This window comes from Schistocerca cancellata, chromosome 6 (assembly GCF_023864275.1).
Source record: "Schistocerca cancellata isolate TAMUIC-IGC-003103 chromosome 6, iqSchCanc2.1, whole genome shotgun sequence".
Lineage (NCBI taxonomy): Eukaryota > Metazoa > Arthropoda > Insecta > Orthoptera > Acrididae > Schistocerca > Schistocerca cancellata.
In genome coordinates, this window is record NC_064631.1 from 695,535,011 (window position 1) to 695,561,108 (window position 26,098).

Below are 26,098 nucleotides of genomic sequence, written 5' to 3' on the forward strand. Positions count from 1 at the left end.
ATGTGAATATTAATGTTTACGTCAAATGTCAAGTAATATTGTAATAGAATTGAAATGTAATAAATTTTGAAACTGTCGTATGATGTTTAAAATTGTAACTGTGCGTCTGGTCCAGGCAATGTGTTAGGATATGTAGAATGCCAAACCTCGGGTGAATACCCGGTCTGTCAGGGAGCGGTAAAAGGTGGATGGCAATCGAGCGCGGGAAAATGCACACGGGCACTGCACGGCACAACGGACTCAATAGTAGTTAGAGTTTGGCACTAGTTTGAGCAACACCTTCTGGAGCGAGGAGGCTCTCCTGGAAGACATAGCTTCACTGAGCCTCGGGTATGCCGTTCCAACGCCCACACAGCATGGCAAAATTCCACAGGCACTAAATGGAAAAGTATTTCGACGCTAAGAGGAATTAAAGTGCCGATACGTCAAGGGCCATAGCTGTGGTTGTGTGTGTGCTCTGTGCCTCGCCATCTCGCCGCCCGCCAACCGCCGCATCGATACTAGCAGGTAGAAACTTTTAGTACTGTATTCGTGTGGATCAGAGAGTGAACTGTGTTTGTTTGGTGCAATAATAACCTAAATTTTACCAGAACTTTTCCATCATTTAATTATCTTCACAACTAACCTAGACTGGGTCCTTTCCTAACGTTGTGCAATCCGAGTGTCCCAAAACGAGAATTAAAAATTGTGTTAATAATTATTTGCAGAACTAGCTATATTAGAATGGTGTTTAAAGAAAAGTTTTGTTAATGAACCAGTAAATGAATAGTGAAGGTCTAACAAAGTCGAAAGATAACTTAAGTATTATTATTTCGAGACGTTTAAGGGCATTTAAATGAGCAGTAAATAAGATGAAAAGAGTAATAACTTATATAGTGGAAATCTTGAATGAATAAAAAACTCAGTAATCATTCTTTTTAAATACAGCGATCATAACAGTTTCAGCCCCCCCGCCTCCCCATCATTCATTTGAAATCTAAATTGTTCTAAATTTGTTTGACCAGCAAAAGTTAAAGTCAATATAAAAGTCAAAATTTATCAGTGTTTTATCTTTATCAAAATTGACATTTTCTATGTGGCATAAAAGTACAGTTTCTATGGTAACCTATGCCCGATTTTAATCAGATTAATAGACAGTATAAAGTTTTGTAGTAAACATTATACTGTAAGATTATGTATTCATGATTTTCCATATCAGTACTCGCTACGGTCGCAAGTTCGAATCCTGCCTCGGGCATGGATGTGTGTGATGTCCTTAGGTTAGTTAGGTTTAAGTAGTTCTAAGTTCTAGGGGACTGATGACCACAGATGTCAAGTCCCATAGTGCTCAGAGCATTTGAACCATTTGAATCAACGAGCGAGGTGGCGCAGTGGTTAGACACTGGACTCGCATTCGGGAGGACGACGGTTCAATCCCGCGTCCGGCCATCCTGATTTAGGTTTTCCGTGATTTCCCTAAATCACTCCAGGCAAATTCCGGGATGGTTCCTCTGAAAGGGCACGGCCGACTTCCTTCCCCATCCTTCCCTAATCCGATGAGACCGATGACCACGCTGTCTGGTCTCCTTCCCCAAAACAACCAACCAACCAACCATTTGAACCATATCAGTACTGACCGCGAAACTATCAGTTCAATAGATATTCTGGATCTAAAATTCTGCTGTATTATGCAGAGTTGCAACTTGTTGTCTTGCATGAATATATACGAACTTGTACAGGGAAGAAACTCAGTTAATGCCTAATTAGACTGGCGACCGTATTATTGTCACATTGGTAGCATCTTCTGGTTTGCTTTTGATCCATCCTGACGTGTGATTACATTTCGAACTCACTCGATGGATAATTGTTATTACAGAGTGGATGTAAGTCTGATTTGCCACCATTCAGATACACGTGGTCGTTATCTATGCGAAAGGCGAATCCCGCTCACTTACCATAGCACAGGCTTTAACGGGTACTGTGTCAGGGATTACATTCTGATTAGGTCCATTAGGCCTTTGGACTAAGTATTCACAAATAGAGCACCTTCCTCATATCATAGTTACCTAAGAAAAACCATTTTAATACGACAGATACTATTAAAATTATGTGAGTGTGTACTATGGCAACGTGTGTAATTGATATTTGTAATCTTTGTCGTGTCTCTACTCTCTAAATACAGTTTCTTTCCTCAATTTCTACAAAGTAGCGTGTGCAATCTATGTATAATCTTTAACATTAAGACTTTGGTATAAATTGGAATGTGAACATGGATCATTTAGTCGTAAGAGCACGGGTAAGATGGATCGAATAAATTTACTGCGATCACATTTCACAACTATTTCATTCATAGTAGTTTGGTTCTTACGGTGGACAATCTTGACTAGTTTGGAGGATGACGAATATCATCTCGCTCGCTTCTATATCATGTTCCGTGAATGACATAATATGTGACCCTTTGAGGTTGTACAGTAGCACGTTTAAGTACAAAGGAAATGCTGAGAAGTTACAGAAACGAAGAGCTGAAATGGACTTACATATATTTACAATGAAAAATACAGCGAAAAATACATTTATAGAAGATGCTGAAAGCGATCCCCAGCAACGTCTACACACAGATGTGCTCGCCTAAGCATATTCAGATTCATCCGATGTAAAGCTCGAATATCGATGGTGGCAACTACACGGCTGATGTTCTCTTTCAGTTACTGTGTTGTTTGTGCATCTGTTTCGTAGACCTTGCTCTTGAAGTACCATATAGGAAAGAAATCACGTGTTGTTAAATCCGGCGAACGTCGTGGCCATAAATGTTTGCTAACAATTCGTTTCTCAATTAAGACATCGCAGACTTGTTCCAGGGATAGCACAAATGTTGCCTCATCTTGCTGGAAAAGCAGTAGTGTCTTTCATATTCAATGAGTTGAGCACAAAACGTATCAATAATTTCCATATATGCAACAGTGTTGAAGGTAGTGTCAATAAATATCGGTCCAATGATGGCTGTTCCTGTTACACCATACCAAACGACGATTTCTTCATTATGAAGTGGTTGCTGACACAATGTTAGGGTTCTCCGTTGCCCAGTACCTTGTGTTCTGTGAGTTCATATTACTGGAAAGATGAAATCACGCTTCATTAATCACATTGTGACGGAAAGGGCCTAACAAATCTCCGCTGGTGGTATTGAAAGGTCACGAGCAGTAATGTAAATGTTTCTGACTGCCATTCTCCCATAATTTCTGCTCGATAGTCACAAGGTATGACTTCAATTTTAGAGTTTTCAATATTCGCTGACAGCTCCTCCACCGTACACGCGCCTGTTTGGCCAGTTTACGAGAAGTCTTAATTGGGCCTCGAATAATTTCTCAGCGAATGTCTGAAAAAAGTTCTGGTATGCGAACTGAAGGAATTCTGTATCGGTTTGAACTTTGCACAAATCCATAGGTGCACCAATTTTTATATAAATTCTGTGTTGCTCTGTTTGCTGATAGTCTTCTGTCTAGATACTTGACCATGAAAATTTCGCTGGTTTCCTCAATCGGAACTGTTTCAGGTATGCTTGCACAATTTCAATTCTTTCTTCTATCGAGAAAGTGTTTTTACAGACGGTAAAGAGAAACGTCTAATTCCTCTGTTGAAACAAAATGAAATGTTGACAAAAGTATGCTAATAATAACTTATTGCCTAAGACTGTCCATTGTTGTAGCTGTTCATTTCGAAGTCTAAAGGGGAGGCGCGCTATTTTTAACTTCACCACCCTGCATATGTCTCAAGATACTTCATGTAAGTATGAAACAGTTTTTAAATTTGACGTCTGTGTGGTACAGTACAAACTATTTAATAATAATGCTACTCTTCGTGTATTGTTAGTAGAAAGTAGTAGATGTATTTAATAGATGTATACTATGTATGCTAAATGCGATTAGAATTAATTACCACAAACATCTTCATGGAAGTAAGGTTTCTCGGAAGTGCCACAGGCACTGTTATGCTGACATCAGCTCTATGTCGATGTCCTACAGCTTCATATAAGTGCCATACCTAAAGGTGGGAATAATGTCATCGTCGCGGCGAATAATGACATGCCTTCACTGTTCTGATGTGCACCAGGGACTTAAGCCAAACGCAAAAAAACCTCTGCTACATTTTGTGTCTTATCAGACTTTAATTAGTCTTGAAGTGTGTGGTGTCACCGCCAGACACCACACTTGCTAGGTGGTAGCCTTTAAATCGGCCGCGGTCCGTTAGTATACGTTGGACCCGCGTGTCGCCACTATCAGTGACTGCAGACCGAGCGCCGCCACACGGCCGGTCTAGAGAGACTTCCTAGCACTCGCCTCAGTTGTACAACCGACTTTGCTAGCGATGGTTCACTGACAAAATACGCTCTCATTTGCCGAGACGATAGTTAGCATAGCCTTCAGCTACGTCATTTGCTACGACCTAGCAAGGCGCCATTACCAGTTACTATTGAGATTATGAATAATGTACCCTCAAGAGCGATGTTCACCATTTATGGATTAAAGTTAAGTATTCCAGCAGCTACGTACGTTTTTTGCTAAAGTCTGATTTCCTTGACCTGTTCCAGACCTCACGCCAGCCTGTGTGAGCTGAAACACGTGCCTTTCGGCTTCCTCTAGTAAACCGGTGTTGGGTCTCTTGCCAACCCACAACAAAGTGTGTGAATAATTGCTGCATATCCTTTTGACGGTCTCCAAATATCGTAACAGAAAGAATAAAAAACTTAAGTGTAACGCTGAATGAGCTCATCAGCTAGCGAGAAAATACTGACGCCAATTGCCTCTATGCCCTCCTTCCGCAGAATTTCCATTTTACATTTCCGCACGATGTTGAATATAAATCGTTTACTCACTTATTCGATGAACTTCACTACTGCGATGTGATCCAATCTGTACGACTAGTAACGGAAATCTAAGACGACTGGAGCTAAGTCAAGTAAAATGCCCTGCATCCTGTGCATCAGTATCTGGTTGCATGTAAGTGAAAACCTGAAATTCTACTCTTGGGTGATCTTACAGCATTCCAATAATTTCTGTGAAGCAGTGAAGAAAATTTTCACCAGTTCTCCCACTTACTCTTCTATCTGTTTTCGTTTCTCTATCAGGCATTTTATCCGCACTTTCTCCAGTACTTCCATTTTACTATGTTATCCTTCTCTCCATCTCCCACCTCCTCTTCCAACGTCGGTTCCTGCTACGGCACGCAGGGTATATAGGATGACTCAGAAAGGGGCTTTTAGTGTTTGAACTAGAACAAAAATAGCAAAAACTATGAATTCTTATGGTACATAGATGGTCACTTAACTGATGATTTTTTACTGTTGAAGATGTTGAAAATATCTTCCACTGGCAGCTGTACTGTGTTTGTAGCGCTACGGTACACATGACAAATATTTTCCATGGTTGCCAGTGGAAAGGATGTACATGAAGACACAATCGCCGCTCTCATGTCTTCCAGGGTAGGTATCTTTGAAAAGTAGATGTTGTCCTGACTTTTCCACAGAAAAAGTGAAGCGGCATAAGATTGGGATATTTGGGTGAAAACTCATCACTTCCCTGTCGGCCTGTACACATTTCAACATATCATTCATTCAAGAATTTCCACACGCCGTGATAGAAGTGTGACGGTGAAAAGTCTTGTTGATAAAAACAGTCTTCATATCGGTACTGTTGGTGAAAAACTGGCAAAATCCGTTCCTCCAACTTGGGAGTGATCATTCTTCTGATTGGTTTGATGCGGCCTGACATGAATTCCTCTTCCGTGCCAACCTTTTCATCTCGGAATAGTCTTTCTTCCGTAAAATGGGGATTACCACTTTCTTAATACTCACTTTTATGGCGATTGACGGTTCCATTCAATTTAAACGTAGCCTCATCAGACCAAAGATGGGCATCAGTTAACTGTCCATTATTTCAAATCCAATCACAAAATTCGAGACGCCTTTCCGGATCGTCCTTATTCATCGCGTAAAGCAGTCTGGAATGTATGGTTTCCATGTTGCTTGCTTTAAAACGCGATGAATATTTGAGCTGATTATACACGATTCACACGCAATTGCCTTATAGACTTCTTAGGGAAAAATGAAGCTTGTACGTGTTCACCCCTCTTTCATCCGCTACCGATTTCCTTACGGCACTCGTCCCTTTTTTTCAGACCACGCGCTGTCCCTTACCATTCAAATTTATCTCGTAATATCGTTACTGGAACACGTGACAGTCTTACAGTGTCAAACTCTACCTGCCGTCGCCTGTACACTTGTTTCACCTTTTCACGTTTCCAATAACATTTTAAAACCCATTTTCTTTGCTCCAAGGACAAGCTTCCAGCCAATTTGTTTTTCGCGTGTAGTTACTGGCAACTAAAAAAAAAAAACAAAAGAAAGAAAATAAATGGCTTTAGGCACTAGTCACGAGAGGACCACACAATCACAATTGAATCAGGTTACTACTAATACGTCCTTAGTTATTAAAGTTGAAACATTGTAAACCATTTTTGGGACACTCTGCATGTACCTGCTAGTAATTTATCTTTATTACAATTATACGTTACTTCAAAAATACGAATTACGCTTTTTATGGTGTCTACTGTTATTGTTCACACTATTTACATTACTGCTATTTCAAACTGGCGGTTTCTGTGTCAGATTCAAGACCACTTATAACTTGTGAATCATAATGAACCTAATGATTGTTATATGTAAATAAAATTATGTTTTTCCCAGCTCGTGTTTGTGGGAGCGAGATGTGTATGATAAGTAACAGACGCCACTGTCAGACCCAAGTAGAATAAATACGATTCATACGTGCAATTAAGTTTCGCCGCACCAGTGACCACATAAAAAGGAGAATATCGGGACAAAACTGTCCATTAAGTAGGAGACAAAATTAATGTACGTAAAAAAATGGTTATAGCACACGCTGTGAACGAACATAAATCACAGGTCAAAGTTGGATCCCTATAGGGAGATGCGTGGTGAGACATTCCAGATAGCGATGGACTGTTAAATAGAGCAAGTAAGGTAGCTTAGGCCTCAAAGATGGTGCTAATGAAAGCTTAAAACCACTACACTGACCAAATTTGTAAGTCTGTATTATACTACGGAGTTGATTGCTTATATATCACAATTTCTTCATATATATGTCAATACAATTCATGGTATCGAGTCATCACATACTCTGCAAGTGCTCGTCCTATCTCCTACACATTTCGATTCTAACAAAACTAATGGGGGTAATTCATCTGAGATAGTATATCTGGGTGTATATGAAAGAAGTAAGTCTTTCAGGAATTAATACTAGCTGGAATTTCATACCAGATTGAAAGAAATAATTAGGTTTCGTTCTTTAACTTCAGACGAATAATGAAGCAGGTGGACACTGAATATGTTGAGACTATTTAAAGTTTGTGCTGGTCCTTGAACTCGGAATTTCTGCTGCTCGCAAGTAGTCAGCCCTTAGAATACCTCAGCATACCTCCAAGCCTGACTGAAGCTATCAACACTGCTGTTGTTCTCAGCTCGTGGTTAAGTGGTTGACATTTTTCTTGTTGAGACTGAAATAAAGGTTGTTAGTGTCGCTGCGCCTTGATCTCGGCGCCCCAGGTTCAATTCCCGGCCAAGTCAGAGATTCCGAACAAGAAAACAGACATTGTAAACTTCGAAAAACGAATGCAAAATCGTTTGAAATATTCTAGGCCCAAAACGTGTAGACGAACAGCACCGACCGAGAAGCGGTTAGGAAAGTTAACGATACACAGAGATCCATAGTGACATTAGGAAACGCAAGTTAAGGGTCCAAGCACGCATTAAAATAGTGAAACCAAACATACGAAACAAGTAGTCGATTTTTTTGACACCAGGCACAAAGCCAAAACGGATACGATGAAATGGGTTGGCGAGATCAAAAGTGATCTGAAATTGGTAGGAATTAGAAAGAAAATGTTCAAACCATGAAATCATTAGGAAAAAATGCATAAACGTCAAGCTGAACAAAAGGAAAGACCAAAGACGACAGGAACAACATGGTTAAAAATAGAAGAAGATCCCACAAGAGGAAAAAGAAAGAAATATGGACGAGAAAAAAGACAAATGCCCAGCTTTGTACTGCACTAAAGGATTTGTCCAGAAATCATAATAACGACTGATTCTTATTCTAAGCAATTACCATGGCAAAATCTAATTAGATACTCGTACTTCCGAAATCAAATGCTACAGATTAACGAACATTATAAAAATGTCATGCAGAATTTTTATTTTACCAACTCTGCGTTAAATTTTATTTCATGCTTTTAGCTCTTCTATCTTCACACAGGCAGAAAAAGATGGCAGACAAGTTCTGGAGACCAGTCGATAAAGAGTTGTTAGAGAAGAAACACAAGGATGGATTAAGGAAGGGTGCAGAAGATACTTTTATTTATTTATTTTTTTTGCACGTAAACATCCGTAGGACCAAATTGAGGAGCAAATCTCCAAGCTCATGGAACATGTCAGTTCATGAAATTACAACATCAAAGTAATAACTGATAAAAATAAAGTGTTTATGAATGCTAAAAAGTCAGTCCATAAGTTTAAGTAACACAGTCAACAATACAACAAGAATCAGCTTAATTGTTCTAGGAACTAATCGAAAGAATAGAAGGAGTGACCCATGAGGAAACTCTTTAGCTTCGGTTTGAAGCGCGTGGATTACTGCTAAGATATTTTAATTCGAGTGGTAGTTCACTGAAAATGGATGCAGCAATATTCTGCACACCTTTCTGCACAAGAGTTAAGGGAGTCCCATCAAATTTCAGGTTTGACTTCTGTCGAGTATTTACTGAGTGAAAGCTGCTTTTCTTGGGTATAAGCGAGAAAATGACAGTAAGAAATATGTATACTGAGAGGCCAATGCCTAAAACCCAGACTCGTGAACAGGGGTCGAGAAGAGGTTCGTGAACTTAACAACACTTATTGCCTGAACCATCCGTTTCTGAGACAAAAATATCCTTATAGAATAGGAAGAGTTACCCCAAAATATAATACCATACGACACAAGCGAATGAAAATAAGCAAAGTAGACTAATGTTCATGTTGAAGATCACTTACTTTGGATACTGTTTGAATAGTAAAAATGGCAGCATTAAGTCTTTGAACAACATCCTGAATGTGGGCCTTCCCTGACAGTTAGTAGACTATCTGAAAACTACAAATTTTAACTGTTCAATTTCACTAATGATATGCCCATTCTGTGAAATTAAAAAGCCAGGTTTTGTTGAAATGCGTGTTAGAAACTGTAAAAACTAAGTCCTACTGTGATTTAGCGTTAGTTTATTTTCTACAAGCCATGAACTTAGATCATGAAGTGCACTATCTAAAACCGAGCCAATGTTGCACGCAATATCCTTTGCTACCAAGCTAGTGTCATCAGCAAACAGAAATATTTTAGAGTTACCTATAATACTGGAGGGCATATCATTTATATAAATAAGGAAGTGGAGTGGTTCCAACACTGATCCCTGGGACACCCCCTCCCCCTCCCCTCACTTGACAGTGCCCCACTCAGACCCCACATTATAGTCGTTCTCAACATAGTGAACAATGACCATTTGTTGTGTTGTCTGTTGCTAAAGTAAGAGGTGAACCAGTTGTTGGCTACTCACTGTATTCCATAATGGTCAACCTCTGGAGCAATATTTTCTGATCAACACAATCAAACAATTTTGTTAAATCCAAAAACATTCCTATCGTTGGAAACCTTTTGTTTAACCCATCCAGTACTTCATAGAGAAAAGAGAATATAGTATTTTTAGTTGTTAAACGACTTCTAAAGCCGAACTGTACATTTGATAGCAAATCATGTGATATAAACGATCAATGATTCTTACATACACAGCCTTTTCCATAACACTGGTGGCATAAATATAGGTCTAAAATTATCTACATTGTCCATTTACTACTGAGTCCTTTAATTTTTCCAGAAAATGACCATTCCATTTACAGTACTTTAATATTCTGCTAGGCACTCCGTCATAACAATGAGAGTTCTTTGTATTCAGTGATTAAATTATTGCCTCAATCTCCCCCTTTTCTGTATCACAGAAAAGTATTTCAGACATCAATCTCTGAGAGGCATTTGCCAAGAAAGTTATATGATTCCCAGAAGAGACTAATTTTTAATTTAATTCACCAGCAATACTCAGAAAATGATTTTTAAATATTGTACATCTATCAGATTTATCAGTAACAGAAATATTTTTACTGTGAACTTACTTTATTTCATCGACCTTGTGCTGTTGACCAGACAGTTCCTTCACAAATGACCAAATAATTTTAAGTTTATCCTGTGAATTAGCTACTCTTTTTGCGTATCGTGTACTTTTTGACTTCCCAATAACATTTAAGCACCTTACGGTACTGTTTGTAATTGGCTAATGTTGCTTGATTGTTACTACTTCTAACATTTTGATATAATTCCCACTTTGTTCTACATGAAATGCTTGCCCACTATTCAGCCACCCGGGCAGCCTACTACTGCTAGTACACCGATTAGAACGTTCTAATGGAAACCAACTCTCAAAGAGCATGAGAAATGCGTTAAGGATAGCATTATATTTATCATCTATCCTTGATGGTGAGTGTTCATTGGAGACATAAGGAGTGGCCTTGGTTTGTGTGATAGGACTTTTGCTTTTTCTATGGACACAAATGACCTTGCAGTCAAGGTGGACAACAACCTGCGGTTGTTGGCTGATGATGCTATGGTGAACGGGATGGTGGCGCAGGTAAGTCGTTGTAGGTTGACACAAGACGACCTAGACAGAATTTCTAGTTGGTGTGATTAATGGCAGCTGGCTCTTAATGTAGAAAAATGTAAGTTAATGCAGATAAGTAGGAAAAACAAACCTGTATTTTTGGGATAGAGAATTATCAGTTTTGTGCTTGGCACAGTCACACCTTTTTAAGTATATGGGTGTAACGTTACAAAGCGAAGTGTAATGGAACAAGCATGTGACAGGAAAAGGGAATGGTCGACTTTGGTATATTGAGAGAATTTTAAGAAAGTGTGGTTTATATGTGAAGGCGACTACATATGGAAAGTTAGTGAGACCTATTCTTCAGTACTGCTTGAGTATTTGGGATCCGCACCATGTCGGATTGAAAGAAGACATCGAAGCAATTTCAGAAACTTGCTGCTAGATTTGTTACTGGTAAGTTCGACTAGCATGCATGTTTAAGGATATTCTTTTGAAATTCAAGTGGGAAGCCATGGAGGGAAGGAGACATTCATTTCTAAGAACACTACTCAGAAAGTTTAGAGAACCAGCATTTAAAGCTGATAGCAGAACAATCCTACTGCTGCCAACATGCATTTCTCGTAAGGACCACGAAGATAAGATGTGAGGAATGATGCATATAGATGGTAGTTTTTCCCTCACTGCATCTGAAAGCAGAACAGGAAAGAGCGTCCAGCTCTGGTAAAGAGTAAAAGAGTACCGTTCGCCACGCACCATATGTTGGCTTGCACAGTATGTATGTAGATATAGATTTAGATACAGATTAAGAATATCAGCTGTGCCTGCTGAAGGATATTATCGCCGCATTTGCCTTAAGAGGTTTAATTAACCTAAATCTGGATGGCGGACACGGATTTGAACCATTGTCCTCCCGAATGTGAGTTCAGTGTGTTAAACACTGCACCTCCCAAGTCAATCACTGTGTAGGAGAGGTTAAATCGAAATACTGTGGAAGTGTATAAAACCTGCAACGTATTATGCAGCACTGAATCATGCATGAAACTGTCCTTCAGCTTTATTTAATATTATCCAGGATGTAAATTGGATTAATATACATGTCATTGAAATGAAGTGTTGTTCGACTCAAGTTGTAACTATGAAGTTGGAATGCAACAATTTAAGAGAAGCTCCTGTAGCTGAAAGGGGAAGTGTGTGGTAGACAGCATCAAGGGGAGGTAGCTACACAACATATGCTGCACTTTTTCTGACAGTCTTTTGTCCGAAATAATTTTATGGTGGTAACACTAAAATAATTATTAAATGTAGGTTCTAGCCCTAAGTCACACAGAAACTACGCTTTATAGCTACTACAGGCTACATTTTAGGCCTAACTCACGCAATTTCAGAAAAAAGTATCTTTTTAAAAAATTACTTTGGAAATTAATAGAACTAAATATTTCATCTTATCACGTTCACTTACAATAAAATGATTATTTTTGTCACATAAAAGGTGAATAGAAGAAAATAAATTTAATAGCATTTTTATAAAAGGTGTGTGTAAGAAAAAATATATTCATTCTCACAAAAAATAATTCATATCGATCTTTTACTGGCCCTCCAGTAGAGTATGTTTTATATTCGTATACAGTAATTTTATATAAAACATTTACTTCTAACTCACTTAATTTTTTAATCTCTTTCGAGACCCTTGCATTGTTGAGCTCATTGATTCGAGTCTCCATTGATACAGAAAATTTTTTATTAGATTTTTCATATTTTGTAACACCCATATACTCATGTAACTATTTTATTTACCAAAACATATCCTTTGTCATTGGAAGGACAATACTTTCTTGTCGATTTCAACTGTGTATATTTGGTGTTTTTCACTTACAATCATATTAATTTTTCTGTACTGTTCTCTATTAATAAACAAACAATCTTTATAACACTCTAAGCTTACTCTGTTTTTAAAAAAATCATTTCTTAACTACTTTTCATTTTTCTCTATTTTATCACCAACACTATAGCTATATATTTTTGCTCCCAAATGTCAATATTATTTCTTTATTTTTCCATTGGATTCACATTTCATTTTTCACAAAACTTTCATGTTTACTTGTGAAATACCATAAATATTATTTTCAGGATAATCACTCATATCAAATTTATCAACTATCGTTTTCAAGTCTTTGTATTCATGTCTTCATAAAAATCTCCAGTATTTGTATTGTAGATATGGCTGTCTCTATGTTGACAACACAACTCGATTAATTCATCATGTTTTGGTTTCATTGTTCTGTAGTGAAAGTAATACGTTAGAGTGTGAGGTAAATCAAGTATACTAATATCAATTATGATGTGTTTTTCAACACAATTTCTTTATTCATATCAACAGCAACAATATTTTCATTAACAATAGTTCTATCCTCACAGTTTGGCTTAGTTATAGGTTTATCACATTTTCATTCATCCCACACTAATTTTATATCCACTCAGTTTCTGGTGTTTTCCATCGTTTTTCCAAACACTGACTCATTAATCTATAGGAATCACTTTAAAATAATTTTTTGCTTTAGTTCTCATGTCAGTTTTTAAGTCTTTACGTTCCTTCAATCAATTTGGTTGAATGAATTTCATGAGTCTATGAATTTTTAATATTTTCATTCTCAGAGACACATACCATTTAAAATTTCTGTAGTGAATTATATAATTAGGTTTGTCATTCATAGTAGGCAGCAATTTACTTGCTTTAATTCCTGGTACAATTCTATTTTCAACTGCTAATGGTAAATCTTCATGTATATCATGGAATTCTTTTGGATGTTCTAAACCTAATTCCAACATATATCCAGTTTTAGCAGTATCTGGTATTTCACTTATTTTTAAACAGTGAAAATGATGTGGTTCACCCCATTGAAATTCACAATATGGTAAAAATTTATTCATAGCAAACCAGATAAATTATGTGCGTCTAAATGTGCTAGATAGTTTTATAGCTCTTTGATGTCAAAATCCTTTATGCATTTATTGTTTGCTTTCACATATCGTTTACAACACTGTGATATTTGTCCCCATATTCCCTTTTCAACCACTAAATCAATATCATAAACATATAGTACATTAAATGATTGTTTAGTCATTTTCAATATTGAATCCCAAGATAAACTTGGTGCTGCAAAATACCAAGATGAATCAAGATCATATGCATATATATATAACTTTTCCTAAATTTTCAAACACATCAGACAATACCATACATCAGTCTTAAGATACAGAACATGATATTCACCAAGTTTTTTAATATTAAGCTTTTCAAAAATTCCCTTTGCTGTTTATAATCTTAATCACTTATTTCACAGCCATTAAGTTTCCTGTAAAATTAAAATCCTTCACTTTCTAGTAATTGTGTCTCTCCAAATTTTTCCAATGTATATATACACTGTTTGACTTTATTTAGAATCGAACATCCTTTTATTTCACCAACAGCTATGTTACATTTGACTTCAACTGTACTGATAAAATATCTTAGGAAACAGATATTCTTCATAATGGAAAAGTAAGGAATTAGAAAAACCAGGTATTTAATTCACTTAAGACTACTTGGTGAATTTGTTGAAGATTATAAAGAAACTATGTGGGAAGCGGCTTTAACAGTATTTTTTCAAGGTCTTCTTGTTCTAGAGATGCAGTTCTTTAGATGGTCTGATTATAATGACAGTGGAGTTGAAATTAAATATGCACTTCCTAAGGAATGAAAAATTGTAATACAACTCATGGAAATTCGTGTACCAATTGTTAAATATGAACCAAATTACGAACCAGAACAATGAGATAGTATTCCAAAAAATTCAAAAATTCTGATACATTTTTACAGATAAAAAACTGTAGGAGTTGCATGTTTGACTGGTAAAAGAAATGTAGAACTTGATATCAAAAGATGCTAAGGCTTCATAGAATCTGATATGCTATATTTCATATTTGTTACATTTCTGACAAATGGTAAAAATAATCAGTCACTCGATTCTTCACTATTTGACGATGTACTCTACACAATATATACTTCAGATTAGATTAGATTAGATTAATACTATTTCCATGAATCATGAATACAATATTTCGTAATGATGTGCAACGAGTCAAATTTTCGAATACATGACATAATTAAATTAATATAACAACTTTTAAATTTTTTGTTTTTTTAATTTATTTAATAATTTTTTTATTTGGTTTTCTTCCTTTTTTTCTTAATTTATATCTAAAAATTCCTCTATGGAGTAGAAGGAGTTGTCGTTCAGAAATTCTTTTAATTTCTTCTTAAATACTTGTTGGTTATCTGTCAGACTTCTGATACTATTTGGTAAGTGACCAAAGACTTTAGTGGCAGTATAATTCACCCCTTTCTGTGCCAAAGTTAGATTTAATCTTGAATAGTGAAGATCATCCTTTCTCCTAGTATCGTAGTTATGCACACTGCTATTACTTTTGAATTAGGTTTGGTTGTTGGTAACAAATTTCATAAGATAGTATATATACTGAGAAGCTACTGTGAATGTCCCTAGATCCTTAAATAAATGTCTGCAGGATGATCTTGGGTGGACTCCAGCTATTATTCTTATTACATGCTTTTGTGCAATTAATACTTTATTCCTCAGTGATGAATTACCCTGAAAATATGATGTCATATGCAAGCAATGAGTGAAAATAGGCGTAGTAAGCAAATTTCCTAAGATGTTTATCACCAAAATTTGCAATGACCCTTACTGCATAAGTAGCTGAACTCAAACGTTTCAGCAGATCATCAATGTGTTTCTTCCAATTTAATCTCTCATCAATGTTCACACCTAAAAATTTTGAATATTCTCCCTTAGCTATATGCTTCTGATTAAGGTCTAAATTTTTAATGGCGTCATACCATTTACTGTACGGAACTGTATGTATTGTGTCTTATCAAAATCCATTGAGGGTCCATTTACAAGGAACCACTTAGTAATTTTCTGAAAGACATTATTGACAATTTCAATTCTTGTTTGTCAGGTGTGATTACTATACTTGTATCATCAGCAAAGAGAACTAACTTTGCCTCTTCATGAATATAGAATGGCAAGTCATTAATATATATGAAGAACAACAAAGGACCAAGATCGTCCCTTGTGGAACCCCATTCTTGATAGTTCCCCAGTTTGAGGAATGTGCTGATCTTTGCATATTATGAGAACTGCTTATTTCAACTTTCTGCACTCTCGCAGTTAGGTACGAATTAAACCATTTATGCACTGTCTCACTCATGCCACAATACTTGAGCTTGTCTAGCAGAAGTTCATGATTTACACAGTCAAAAGCCTTTGACAGATCACAAAAAAACCCAATGGGTGGTGTTCGGTTATTCATATCATTCAAAATTTGATTGGTGAAAGCATATATGGCATTTTCTGTTGAAAAATCTTCCTGGAAACCAAACTGACATTTTTTTAGTACTTCATTTTTACAAATATGTGAAGCTACTCTTGAATACAGTACTTTCTTAAAAATTTTGGATAAAGCTGTTAGAAAGGTAATTGGATGGTAATTGTTGACATCAGATCTATCCCCTTTTTTATGCAAAGGTATAACAATAGCATATTTCAGTCTATTGAGGAAAATGCCCTGTTCCAGAGAGCTATTACACTGGTGGCTGAGAATCTTACTTATCTGTTGAGAACAAGCTTTTCGTATTTGGCTGCAAATGCCATCAATTCCATGTGATGTTTTGCTTTTAAGCAAGTTTATTATTTTCCTAATTTCAGAGGGAGAAGTGGGTGAGATTTCAATTGTATCAAATTGCATAGGTATGTCCTCTTCCATTAACTGAGTAGCATCTTCTAATGAACACCTGGACCTACTGTATCCACAACATTTAGAAAATGATTATTAAAAATATTATCAACTTCTCACTTTTTGTTCGTAAAGTTTTCATACAATTTGATGGTAATACTGTCATCCTGTACTCTTGGTCGACCTATTTCTCTTTTAATAATATTCCAAATTGTTTTAATTTTATTATCAGAGTTGCTGATTTCAGACATGATACACATACTTCTGGATTTTTAATAACTTTTCTTAATATAGCACAGTAGTTTTTATAATGCTTGAGAATTTCTGGGTCACTACCCTTTCTTGCTGTCAAATACATTTCCCTTTTCCAGTTACAAGATATTTTTATACCCTTAGTAAGCCATGGTTTGTTACATGGTTTCTTACGAGTATATTTGACTATTTTCTTGGGGCAACAGTTTTCAACTGCATTTACAAACTTTCATGAAATAAATTATGTTTTAAATTGGCATCAGGTTCGCTTTAAAATATAATTTATTTCATGATAGTTTTGCAAATGCATTTGAAAAAAATTGGAACAAACGAAATTTTCCCAAAGGAGATGTGGAATATTAATCCTCCAAATAGTTTTGTCAAAGCAACAATGCATTTCTCGATTTTAAATGCGATGCACTAGTAAAATAAGACACTGACATACATCCCTGTGATTTCATTAACAATTAGCTGATGTATGTCATTAAAACAACTTGTTGAAAAAATATTGTAAATTCACAAAAAACGACTATGGAACTTTGTGCAAATTTTGATGAAGAAATTCCTTCACTTACTTTCGCATGCATAACAATGTATGGCAAATTTAACTTACAATGCACAGCACAGAATACTTACCGAAAATTTTAACTATATAAATGAATCAAAATTTAGAAAGAACTATAGAAGTGTTAATTTCTACCTACATTACTTTTTGGACAATTAAAAGAAAGACAGAGGAAATAAAAAATGAAAAAAAGTAGTGTGTCAGGTAGAATATGTTATTTAAGATAGCTCCTGTTATGTACATTATTTTAGCATTTTGAATTTTCAAAATCGGTTAATATTTGAGTGAGATCGATTTTTGGTCCCCATTCATCCATAAAAACAACATAGGTCTTACCTGTGTAAGCCTTCTGAGGCAACTGGCAGCTCTGGGAATTACAGCTTGTACTTAGTTGGCAGCGTGTGGCCTCTAGATAAGTTAATACTGACCTAGAGCAACAGTTCTGTCAGTGAAAATGAGATAACACCACATGCTGCCTTTTTCCTGTTTGCTCCATCACACATACACATAATATCTTCGCCATTCATAACTTCATTCATAGAGGGCACCCATTTACAACTGTTAGGGAATTTACTTCGTTTTTAACATACAATATTCTTTTTGGGTGTTGTAAAGGAAAATTTCATCATTTCAAATAAACACACACACACACACACACACACACACACACACACACACACACACACACACACACATATATATATATATATATATATATATATATATATATATATTTGTGTGTGAGTGTGTGTGTTTGTGTGTAATGTGAATGTGGGAATGCAAAATTACTCATTCCATTTCATTACCATTAATCGTACAAGTGATCCACCAAACATGTAGCTAATTCTGTAACTATATCAGTAGCATCTTGTGCGGCGGTGGGTGGAATTTAATTGTTAATAAAAATAGAATGTTATGTAGAAAAGATGCATTTCCCGGACGATTAACCACAAGTGGGGCGGCGGGTGGAATTAATTGTTGTTAAATGTTCCTACTATTTATGCAGTCTTTTGCCATTCTCAACACTGGCTCTCTAACTACAATATTGGCAACCAGAAAGTGATTAACAAAACAGGAAGCCTGTACTTAGAATTCCTAGTGCCCACTTTATCTGAGAAATACATTTATAGTTACCCTTTATAGCTCTGACGAATTAGGAGATTGTCTGGGATTCATAATAAAAAAAAAAAAAGATTCTCTGTAAAATGTTCACTATATTCTGAAAGTCAACAAACCAAAAATAATCCACACAATCCAACTACCAGAGCAGTACAGAGCCTAATGCGCTATTGCAACTATAACTGTTCAAACCAAATGTTTAAGTGAATGATCGCCATAATTTTATGATAATGTTCATCAGACATCACGCTAAATAATGGTAGAATGTCTGTCCCGCGATGGCACGTGAAAATACGACATACGCAAACTGAAAATAGATCATTAAAGTCATCCCCGAATTAACACTTCACTCGAAAACGATTTCATGGTTACGTGTATCCCGAGTAACTTAATACGGCATCCGAGGCTGTTTATAGCAATGATACCGACGCGACGCGGCTCCCGACACAGGTGGTGTGCTATTCAGCGTCTGGAGAGAACTGGGGCTTTCTTCCTCGGGCAGCGTTCTTATATATAAAGCCGTGGTGCGGACGGCCAAGGGAACGCCTGATCAAATCGGCTCTCCCGACTAGCCGCTGGGCTATTAATGCACCACATTAAGTTATTGAATAAATCATCGCTTCCTTTGCTGATGACCGATGAAGCTCTCAATTTAAATGCGCAATCAGCACACAGGTAAGTAATCATAATAAAAGTCTGATGTGGCTAAGTAAAATATTTTGGGCGAGAGAATTAATTTAATTACACTACACACAGTAGACGAGCTCTGAACTTGCCCTTTGGAGATACGCTATCGCTATAGTTTTATAGTTATTCAATTGAAACTTCTCACATCTTTGTGATTATAGCGGATCTCCATTCTACTTAAATATAAACATCCTAGCCTTATTTATTAGCCTACTTAATCTATCTTGCTTCCTAAATTTTTAAGACAAAATCCAGAAAATCATGAATTTCAACTAAAATTGTAATTTGTGTGATCCAGAGTACTGCTTCTATTAAATTATTATGAAAAAGGAATCTAAATATAAGTTTTTAACTCTCTAGCTCTTCTCTGTTGCACCAATGATTTTTACAGAAATCATCCAAATTTTGAAAATGGTTAAAGTTATTGAACTGTCATTCAACACACATTGATTTAGTATTACTCCTTACATGCTAGAAACGTTTCAGGTTATTTACTTGATTTTTAAAGTATTGCGCAATATTTATGACGTCAGAGCTAGTTACAGCGGACTGGCTGGCACACAATAGAAAGACTGATGAGAATTTTATAAAAAAAAAATGGTTCAAATGGCTCTGAGCACGATGGGACCTAACATCTGTGGTCATCAGTCCCCTAGAACTTAGAACTACTTAAACCTAACTAACCTAAGGACAGCACACAACACCCAGCCATCACGAGGCAGAGAAAATCCCTGACCCCGAAATCGAACCTGGGAACCCGGGCGTGGGAAGCGAGAACGCTACCTCACGACCATGAGATGCGGGCGAGAATTTTATACGGCGTGAGTAGGCTGCTTCCCTACAATCTAATAATATTTTCTTTCACTAACTTATATATTAGCATACTGTATTCACTTAAGAGTTTTGAGAATTTTTCTGACCAGAGCTGCCAAACAGCTGGGTTTCCGTAGATTTGTCTCAGGTTTGACGGCCTTTTATACGACTTTCAAGGGTCAATATGGATCTTTATTTGTGCATAAAAATGTGCTTGGTTGGAAATCCATAGATTTTAATGAAGCTTACTTAAACAACTAATTCAATTTACTTCCGTGCTGTGTGGGTTCGCCGGGCAGTCTGAGGTGCCTTGGCATTGTTTCAGCTGCTTCCCCCACCCCCCATCGGAGATTAGAGTCCTCCATCAGGCATGTTGTGTGTGTTGTCCTTAAGTTAGATTAAGTAGTGTGTAAGCCTAGGGGCTAATGACCTCTGCAGGTTGCCCCATAGAAATTTACCATAAGAATCCAGAAATTTCCAAATTTACTTCTATTTAATTTATATAGTCATCAATTTATAAGGTAAGTTACTATTCAGACGTGGTGGGTACTAATCCTATGGAAACTTCTTGATCACTAAATATTACATTTATGGCATATGTCAAGTGATCATCATAACAATGCTCTGGCCCAAATTAACACAAAGGAAAAGTTTGAAAAGCTTACATATAAATACTAAAAGATGAATGTAATGTCAGGAACTCAAGTACGCATTGAGAATACACTGATAAGCCAGAACGTTATTACCACTGTCCTACTAGCGATACAAAACCCGTCGAGGGTACAGGAGCGTCACCTGATGAGGAACGACTGATAATCACACGAAGGCACAGTGCATGTAACATCAGTGAGCACGCTGTCGTGAGTAGAATGGGGAAGGCGCATGATCTGAGTGTGATCGAGGGCATACTGTTCCCCACGATCATTTTGGAAACGGCCCTGCTTGTCGGGTGTTCAAGAAACGCTACCATGAGTGTATTAAACATGTGGTCAAACCCACGTGAAACAGCCACCCCTCTTTACGTATGTAGGCTGGACATACTGGTAAAACAAGACAGGTGAAGAACTGTGGTAGAACTAATATCAGACTGTAATGCTGGACAGAGTACAAGTGTGTCTCAGCAAAATTTGCACCAAACACTCTGAACAACGTCCCTCTGCAGTCGACGACCCATGCATGTGCCAATGTTAACACCACACCATCGGTAACTATGACTGAAATGGGCATGTGACCATTGCCACTGGTGGTAGAGTCTTGTATCGCTTGATGAATACGAATATCTTTTTCATCATGCTGATGGGTGGGTGTGTATTTGGTGTCTTCCAGGCGAATAGCTTCATGACACCTGTACTTTGGAACCTAGACAAGCGGTTTGATGGCTCGATTATGTTCTCGGAAACATTCACGTAGGCATTTATGGGTCCAATGGAGCTTGTGTAAAGCTCCATGACTGCCAAGCAGTGTCATACACTGGTTGGAGACCATGCACACATCTGCTCATAACCATCATGTTTCCCAATGGTAGTGGCAATTTGCAACAAGATAATGCGCCATGTCACAAGCCAGGCGTGTTACGTAGTGGATTAAGAAAACAGAGTGGCGATTTCTAATTGACTTTCTGGCCCCACAACTCGCCACATTTGAATCCGATCGCACACATCTGGAATGTGATTGGCCATGGCACCAGAACTCATTGTTCCCCTCCCAGGAATTTACGGAAATTAGGTAAAATGTGTGTGCAGATATGATGCCAACATCCACCACAGTACTGCCAAGGCTTCACTGTTTCCATTGCCACGACGCAAGCTACTGTTATCCATGCCAAAGGTGGACACACTGGCTATTAGGTAGGTGGTCATATAGCTCTGGCTGATGAGTGTAAGTACTTACAACGCGCTTATAAAAGCTCAAACAAGTGATCAGTACAACAAAAATGTAAACTCCCACGTGCAATTGCGTTACGCATGTGTTCAAAAGACGCTACTTTGTGATGTTTCATGTCAGACTGGACATAACAGACTGGAAAACCATACTACTTAAACTTAGTGCGAGATGATGTTGATCTGAAAGATCGATGCATAGCAGGACACAGTGTTTACAATACACAAAATATTGGAAATATCCCTCACTTCATCACATCTGTTTTCTACAGTCAACGTTATACCATCATTGAAAATGTATAACAACATAGCATAAATTATGAATAAAATTTGCCATAAGACACTCAACACATTGTCCAAATATTCGAACAAGGAACTGCAAGGAATGGTAGCATGAAGGATGGAGGAGAGAGAAGGTGGAACGAGGGGAATGTTAGACCAATAGTATGTTTTCACTAAATTCTTATGCAATAACATAATAACATGGAAGAATAGACAAAAACGCAATGAACATTTGGTCATTATTAGAAAGTTTGCAATCAATAATTCCCAAGTCGTGATAAGTGAGTGTAGACGTGCTATAAAGAGAAGTGTTAGTTTCGCAATAAAATGTCAAACCAACAAGCTTTATTGACATTATTTTCTATTAAATGACAGCATGCTGCAGAAGACATAGATGCTCCCACACTTACCCTATCACGGGATTTGCGAATTGCAGTGGGAAGTACGAATGTTTACCTGAATTTTGAATCTTGGCGGGAATTTCGAATTTTGTTGGGAATTTCTTTGTCCCAGAGCTGTGCTTATGTCCCATCCCTCTCCCCACTGCGGAACTGCAGTTAATTTAAAAGCGGGAGTGCCCTTTCTGGGACTCAAACCCAGGTCCTTCCTGATCTAAAGCTCAAGAGCACCCACTTCCCTCCCAAAAACATGGAAAAGCACAAATGTAAGCGAGGAAGCGTAGGTTAGTGTACTTTATTTACTTCGCTTGGGAAACTGAAATAAAGATCGATTCGAATTACGTAATTACTCATAAAGATCGACCCTAATTACACAACTATATGCCATAAGACTGCCTAATATAGCTATGGGATATAACTGGTGTTATCCTGTCAGGACAAATTTCCTAATTCTACTCGAAACTAGTGGCAGACACACTCAAACTCCCTGCCCCTACATTCTGGCAGGAAAAAGGCTGGTTGTGAGGTACTAAGTTTACTTTCTTTGGTGAAAAATATATTCGATTGACAAGGTGTTGGTGTTGGACAGAGAGAAGTTTAAGAAGAGTATTACCTGTAAGCATGCTGCAGAAGGCAGTGTTATCACTGTTGCAAGTCAGAGTTCACTACAGACAAAGCCCCCCGCATTGCTTGATAATCACCCTGCAGTCCAGGTAATTGGAACGAAACTCCACTGCAACAACTGATAGAAAAAGCTTCACTGTTTATAATTGCACAACGAAATTGCCACGAAGAAAAAAAGCACTCATAATCAGTGGGTCATAATGCAACATATGTACATGGGAAAGTCGTCATCCCAAATTGTTGCAGAGGGGCGGCAGATGAACATGCATGCTCCTCGATGTATGGGTGGAATCTAGCGAAATTAAAGGCACTCCTACCTCCCCTCATCTTTCCCCCTCTAACCCTTTCTCCATCCCTCCACCTACAGTGGGGCGCAGGCTTTTTCAAACAGTCAACAGTTACTGCGCACCACGCATTTATATGCAACTTACCACTATCACCCCATGGTCATTGCCTTGAAGCGATGGTGCAGGCATTGGCCCTTCGCCAACACAAGAGGATGTAAAGCCAACCAAACAATATGAGTTACATGTGAGCCACCACAAGTGCACCTTGTTTGTTCATCTAAAATGTAGCCACATCACAATGCCCCACACACCGCCACGTGCTCAGGGAGCATCTGCATCGGTGACCTCACACACAGAAGGCCCGTCCAGGGAAGTGCGTGCCGTTCTGAACGCGAAAATACTTCACTGCAACAATTGTATTTAATGTCAAAGCATCTCTTATAAGCGAGCAGCTAAAAACACAATCGTGACAATAATAAAACCTTTCACAAAAATAGGTGTAGTTAATTTTCTTTCAGTTTCATGAGCAAACTCGGTATAGTTTTTAACTTCGATTGCAGGATCAAATCAGCATTTCATTACTTTGTGACATTCAGCGAAGTGAAAAAAAAGTACAGATACGCCGTCACTTACAGATGACCAGACTACACAGGTTGGCCTATAAACCACCATACTCTACCTATGCATGTCCACCTCACGTAAAATCGGGAAAAATAACTCCCATCAATGCAAAATAGTCGGAAACATACATATCCGTAACCACACTTCCCGTGTCAGTCATGCTTACTGTTGGTAGTAGTATCGGTTTTGACAGATGTGGCTTTGTCTCACTAGCAAATATAGAGTGAGGAAAAACCAACACGAATATTTTCGGTAGCTGACACATTGAGCTACCACCCACGCCCTGCTGCGCGAAAATGTACATGAAGTAGCAGTACTTCTTATGAGGCAGTAAGCCCTACGATCAGTTGCCAAAGGAACTGTAACAGATTTATTACCGTTTGCAGTAGCATCCCCACGGCTCTGGTAGCATTCCTCTTGAACAAAGAAATCGTGATCTGATGTCAGGTAGTTTTGCTCATGTGTAGGATAACATAGCAACTCCGTCCTAACACCAAGTCTCTCGAGTAAACCCCCCTTTGTAACCTCCCCCTCACTTATCGACCTTAATGACAGTGAAAAATTAAACCGCGTGTACCTAATGGAAATTTGGGAAAAGCAATCGTCACCGAGGTTAATTTGTCGGTAAAGAGGGAGGAAAGGGTTACATCTAAATGAAAGGAAAAATGCAGATGAAACTGGTGGAAACTAATTTTAAAAAGGGGTAAAGTTAATAAAGAAAGTAAATGTGCGGTCGTCACGTTAACTATTAATTGGCGCTAATTAGATATTTGAGATTTGGGGGAAATTACGGTCGCCAGTCCTAAGCACAATTACTATAGTAACTGAAAAAGAAAGGTTATTACACATATAATCAGCACTAGAAGCGTGGCAACTGAAGGTTGACACGTGTAGTGTGAAAACTGAAAGTTTGTCAGAAGCAATAAATTTCGCTACACTCTGACTTAATTTAGCAAAAGAAGTAATAAAACCGAAAAAGTTAATTTAGTGACTGAATTTAATAGTGAGCTTTCTTTCTGAAGCACATCGAAATTCAGTAAAATAAGGTTAGTCTTAGACTGAACTTTGAAATTTAAGTAGTGAAGTGAATTTCAACGACACTCGGGTTCATTCCGGAAAAGGAAGGGACCGTGCTTGGTAAAGCAATTGGGACAATGAGCAACAAACGTTCATGCTAAGTTGCTGTAATTTTGTGATGCAACAATTTTAAAAGTTTGAAAAGCTGAGGTCTGCCATACAGTTCTAAAACTTTACGTGCTTCCAGTCTTCCTTGTTGGTTGATTGAAGGTTTGAAGCCGTCGATCGAGGATGTGGCGACAGTCACTCATTGTCGGCCGTCGCTGTTGCAGAAGGCGGATGTTGGCGCGCCTTCTACTCGACACGGTCACCAGACGAAACGGGCTCTTGAGGTGCGCCAGCTAATGCTTCCCGTCCGCGACACCATGTCAGAAACTATCATCGCAAGTCGAGCGCAATTACATGCTGCCAAACCCCGAAAGCGCGGCAACTCGGGGGAGCTTCACACAACACACCTGCTCCACTCGCTACTCCCGCCAGACTCCTTCTCTCAGCCCGCGCTCCACGCGGCAGAGTTAACACTACCAAAGATCCTACACACTTTGATTCTTCACACGACCTATCGATGTAATCGTTCGATAGCAGTTTTCCCTAGGCAAGATCCAGCGTAAAAATACAAATAATATTTACGAAAAAAACCAATTATACATCGACATAAATGCATAAATATGTATATACAAATAGTAAAACAATGACAATATACGAAGACACGGAAATGTTATATATTCAGGTAACAAAAATAAGGAAAACAAATTTATAGTACAATAGATGGAAATAGGAGGATATGCATTTCCGGCGTTACACCCTTACACTATAAAAGGTGATATATGTGGCATCGGTTATGTGGCATCGGTCCCCGCTCCTACAGAGCACTCTATGGAATGGCTCAAGTCCGATAAATGCTTTGATTCTTCTCCTTAATACTTAAGGCATAACATTCCTTGCGAGAATCAACCGTGATTCGGTGAG